This window comes from Haliotis rufescens, unplaced genomic scaffold, assembly GCF_023055435.1.
Source record: "Haliotis rufescens isolate VD_foot unplaced genomic scaffold, xgHalRufe1.0.p SCAF_2, whole genome shotgun sequence".
In the NCBI taxonomy this organism is placed as follows: domain Eukaryota; kingdom Metazoa; phylum Mollusca; class Gastropoda; order Lepetellida; family Haliotidae; genus Haliotis; species Haliotis rufescens.
Window position 1 is genome coordinate 66,940,947 of NW_025963890.1, and position 6,064 is coordinate 66,947,010.

The following is a 6,064-nucleotide window of genomic DNA, read 5'->3' on the forward strand; positions in this document are numbered from 1 at the left end:
AACAGAGGCACATTTTCGAACACTTTCCCAAGTCACATGCCCAAGGAGGCGCCACATGTGTTACGTGTGCTTCAGTGTGAGGCTTAACTTCACCTGGTTGGTGACCTGTGCGCTGTGCACAGGACCATGTGCCACCACCAACCACCATGGAGTTTCTTGATAGCCACCCGCTCTAACTTTAGGTTGTATTCTTATTCCAAGTGGTGGAATAAGAGATGTCTTTTTATTGTTGAGATGTTTGTACAGAGGATTAAAAACGCAGTCATATGCTCGATTGAATTCACTAGAACGTAATTTAGAGATAAACTGTAAAGATAATTTAATGCGTCGGTGTTTAAGGGATGTCTCATCAGCCTCCACATACAAACTGTGAATATGTAGTGTTCGGAAGGCTCCAAGACAAAGCCTCAGGCCTTGGTGATGAATGGTGTCTAATAAGTTTTAATTGTTCTTACAAGCCCAACCATGATGGAGCCGTAATCAAGTTTAGAGCGTATAAGAGCTCTGTATAGTTTGAGGAGGGTTTTCTGATCCCTCCCCACTTGGAATTAGAGACAACTTTTAACAAATCTAGGGCTTTCAGACATTTATTCTTTAAGTATTTTATATGTGGTAAAAAGGTTAAATGATGATCGAAAATTATACCCAAAAATTTATCTTCTTTTACAACTTTAATGGGGGTGTTATCTGATATTAGTTCTGGGTCATTGTGAGGTTTATATTTTCTGCAAAAATGAATACAGTTAGTTTTAGATTTGGAAAATTTAAAGCCATTTTCTAGACACCACTTTTGGATTTTATTTAAACACAATTGCATTTGCCTCTCAATCGTATGCATGTTCTTACACATTAAAGTCATCCAAAAACAACGATCCATCAATTGAATCGTTTAAAACCTTTGCTAAACTGTTGATTTTAATGCTAAACAAAATGACAGACAAAATACTGCCTTGTGGGACACCCTGATCCTGATTATAATCAGGCAGGGTTGAACCCACGCGGACTTGAAATTGCCTGTCAGTTAAAAACTTGGGTATAAATTGAGGCAAACGGCCTCGCAAACCAAAATCATGTAAATCTTTTAAATACCATACTTCCATGTAGTGTGATACGCTTTTTATAGATCGAAAAAGATAGACACTGCATGTTGCTTGTTTATAATTGCATTCTTAACGAATGACTCCAATCGAACAAATGCTCAATGGTACTTCGATTTTTACGAAAACCACATTGTATATTTGTGATTAAATTATTGGATTCTAAGTACCAGGTTAATCTATTATTGACCATGCGTTCTATGGTTTTGCAAACGCAGCTAATCAATGAAATGGGTCGATAATTGGAAGGATCAGTATGATCACACACAGGCTTAGGTATGGGAACAATTATAGCTTCACGCCATGAAGAAGGAAATTCTCCTGACGTCAAGATTTTATCAAATATTATCCAAAGGGTTTCTAAACAGTATGGCGGTAAATGTTTTACGAGTTGATAATGTATATTATCAGACCCTGCAGCAGTGTCATGAGCTTGTCCAAGTGCAGTTTGGAGCTCATGAATGGAAAAGACCTCATTGTAATCTTCCCCGTTATTTGTATTAGAATTTAAAGGTTTCTTTTCCTGCCGCTTTTTGTATTTTTGAGATTGAGGGACATAATTAGACGAGGAAGAATGTTGAGCCAGAGTTTCACCAAGTTTATTTGCAATATCTAATTTATCACTTAACAATTGATCCCCATCTTTGAGATGGTGGATGCTTGATTTGGTACCCTTACCTTTTATTTTCTGAATCATGTTCCATACCTTGGACATAGGCGTCCGTGAATTTATCTTGGATACATAATTTTGCCAAGATTGGCGTTTGTTTTGTTTGAAAGTGCGCCGGGTTTTAGCATTTACATTTTGAATTTATTGAGATTATGGACCATTGGATGGCGCCAAAATTATGTTTCAGTTTTTTTCCGTGCCTTCCTAGCTAGTTTGCAATCATTGTTGAACCCTGGTTTACGTACATGTATGTGAGGATTTGAGGAAGACTTCGGAATACAATCATCAGCTAGTTTAGTAAGTTCATCAGAGAAAAGTTGTATAGGGTCGGGAACATCAATAAAAACTTCAGGTTTTAGTTTGTTAGAACAAAGGACTTCAAATAACGCCCAGTTGGCTTTAGTAAAATTTCATCGTGATGATAGAGGAACATCAGATGGTGTAACAGATTTTAAAATGGTAGGGAAATGGTCACTTCAAAAGAGGTCATCGTGGACTGACCATTCAAATGCATGAAGTAAATCAGAATTTATAACTGACAAGTCCAGACAAGAGTATGTTCCAGTTGCAGGATGAAGATACGTGTGAGAACCATCATTAAAAGGCATAAATCGTTATTTAAGAAAAAATCCTCTAGTCATTTTCCTTTTATGTTGGTGACATTACTACCCCAAAGTGGGTTATGACCATTCAAATCTCCCATGATGACACAGGGCTTAGGGAGTTGGTCATACAGTGCCTGAAGATCAGACTGTCGGGGAGAGTATGATGGTGGTACATACAAAGAACACAAAATAAAAACAATATTTAATGTTACCCGCATTGCAACAGCCTAAAGAGGGGTATTGAGAGGAACAGGACTGTGAATGATGCCCTGCCTTACCAGAACAGAAGATCCTCCAGTTGCTTTATCATCCGGCGGGGAAAAGCTATGGTAAGAATCATACTGTCTTAAATCAAATTTATCTGTAGTTTTGAGGAAAGTTTCTTGTAAACAAAATGCAGATGGTTTTAAATCTTGAATAAAGGGCTGAAGATCATTCAAATTGTTCCAAAGTCCTTTACAATTCCATTGTATTAAATTGGGAGAGGAACTCATGGGGGTTCAATTGGAGATTGTGAGTGGGGAGAAGGTCCTCTACGCTGTAATGGCAGCGATGGAGTGACCTCCATATCAAGAGGTTCAAAGGGTTTTGAACCTCCAGAGGGACTATCAATGCTGAAGGCATCTTAATATGTTTAAATACCTTGGATCTTTTCTTTGTTGTTTCCTTTCCTTTCTGGAAAGTAGTGCATTGTTTTCTACTTCATTCACTGGCTCAGATTGAGTTTTAGGATCAGGGATAGTGACTGAGGGAGCTTCTGTTTCTGGAAGAGTTTCAGTTTGTGATGTTGAGGAAGTTGATTTGGATGAAGTGCTGGTGTCGTCTGCATCAATTTGATATAATGTTGTCTGCTCATTGGACACCCAGCTTATAGCTGTTTGGCATCCAGTATCAACTTTGACAGACGAGGAGACTGCAGCAGAGTAGGTCAGAGAAGAGGTGGGAGTGATTGATTGACTTTCAAAAAGTGTCTTAGCTTCTGAGAACGAGATATCATTGGCATATTTGATTTTTAGGATTTTAGTCTATGTCATAAAAGAGGGGCATGATTTCGAGGAGGACATGTGGTCACCGCTGCAGTTTGCACATTTGATGTTATCAGTGCCTTCATGCTGCTTACTGCAGCAGAACAAATTGCTGAATTACGACAGGACTAAGCCCCATGCCCGAATTGCTGACATTTAAAACAACGGAGCGGATTTGGTATGTACACATTCACTCCGATGTTGAAATATCCAGCTTTGATGGATGAAGGCAGTTTTGTTAAAGCAAATGTAAAAAGGTAGGTTTGGGTTTAATAAGATTGCCACCATCTCCTCTCATAAATCGCTTCACAGATGGTACGCCTTGAGGCTTCAGCTCTGCTGCAGTTTCCTCTTCTGACATGTCTGAAAGGCATTTGGCACGATCGCGTACAATGCCTCGACATGAATGTAGAGTTTTGTGCACTGAGACAACAATCTCAGTATTTGCGAAATGATGTGCTTGGAGAAGATTTAGAGATTGTTGTATTCTTGCACACTCCACAAGCCGTGAACCGGACCAGAGACGAGTTACATTCTTGACAGAACCACATGTTCCTTGAATAGATTTGGAAACGACGAAGGGGTTGATTTTGAGGGGTTCTCCATCAACGCCTTCAACTATCAGAAATCCTGGCCAAGAGTCAACACTGAGAATAGATTCCTCATCAGAAGACACAACAGTGTCTGTATCAATATCCCTTCGCTTTGATTTTTCTCGAGAACCAGCGAACTGTTAGGTTGCCATAATGAAATTTATTCAACAACCCTGCTCCCCACCAACCATGAAGTGTCAACAAGGACCGTGCCACAGTGGAAGCCAGGCTGCAACACCAGGGCTACAGGGGTGTTATACTCCAGAAATAAGGACATGAATAGCTGTCGTTAATAAAAGGAAGAATGTCAGGCTGGTTCGGCCCATGGCACTTTCCTATAAAAACACAATATTCAGCGATCCGTATCACCAGATTGGCCCATGAGCCACCGCCTTCTGGCATAGGACTCTGGGCAAAAATTTATTCAACACAAACAAGGTCATCATATTTGGATCAAAACCTGTGTGATGAGATGCGTCTAAATTATCAAGTATTCCATGCACAGGGCATGGCGTGACCATCCGATTGATAGAATCGGGTCCATTCTACCACCCGTCTAGATGAAGTTAGGGTCAAGGTTATGTGTTGGGCAAAAGGAACACTGTTCCTGGCTCCAGAATACTTTCCTCCACCGACACAGGGCGCAACGCACGGCAAACGGGTTGCCCAATTTGGTCGCCTTTTTACGACCAGCAATGGGGATTTGGGACAGCAAGGCGAGCATGTCAGATTAAACACTACAAACTCTCCTTGTGCCTTGCGTTGTCCTTACTTTTACAAATATGCTACATGTCTGTAAAAAAAGTTTTAGGCTTGTAGGTCAATATCTGGTCTGTCCACCATGTTGGGCGATACGAGCTTGATACCTTCATGGCGTATGGTTGTACCTTCATGGCGTATTCCACAAAAGTCTACCTGAAGAGCTACTCCAACCTGGGCCACGTTGTGCTTGGTCTCTGGTGTACACACTGTACCGTAGAACATCTCACAGTTGCTCTTTTGGTGATATGCCATGGTACTTAGCGGGACAGTCCAATGTCCGTATGCCTTCTCGTTGGAGATAACCTGTGCATTATGTGGTCTGGCATTGTCATCTTGCAGTTCAAAATGTCTGCCGATAATACCACCACAATTCGCAAAGACTCGCTGGCTTTGTCAAATGTCCACACATAACAACCACATCAGTTCGCCTGTCATGCGTGATACTGCCCCACACCACGGCACTACCGTCCATACCGATCATGCCAAAGAATTGTTGCCCGGGCATCCCGCTCGCCACTACGTCGCTAACAACATTTTCTGCCATCTGTTAATCTGAGAGAAAACCTTGTTTCTATTGGTGCACAACCCGTCCCTGGTGTTGTCTGATATACCTTAATATCTATATGGTAAATTGTTAGGTTCACACCCTTCACAGGACGCCTTGTATTCAGGCGGGCTGCAAAGAGCCGCTTCAAAGGTAGATTTTGACAGTTGCTATTGAACGGATATATCCCTATTGATAACAGGAGCAGATTTTAATCTATTGCGGAGTGCAATCAATGTAATGGGACCGTGTACCAGGTGTCATTGCAACCCCATCATTTTGACGGTACTTGTCCCGCAGTCGCGAAATTTCTTATTTTGATTTTACACACGGGAAACATGTACACCTTTGCTTGCCGTAAAAGGCGACTGTGCTTGTCAAAAGAGGCGACTAACGTGATCTGATGGTCAGGCCCACTGACTTGGTTGATGCATGTCATCGTATCCCATCTGCGTAGATCGATGCTTATGATTTCAATCATTGGATTGTCTTGTCCAGACTCGATTATTTACAGACCGCCGTCATATAACTGGAATAGTGCCGAGTGCGGCGTTAAACAACAAACAAACAATCAAACAGTTGCTTACAACACCTGTTGTACATGACTTATAACACACGTTCAGAAGACACTGTCTGTATTTTCTGCCCACCAAGAACAAATTTCATTTGGGTTGATGGGCGTCATTTTCAAGATATAGTACACAAAAGAAGTTAAAGATCACCCAGATTATTATATTATTAATATTGTTAATTAGTCATGCCAAAAAC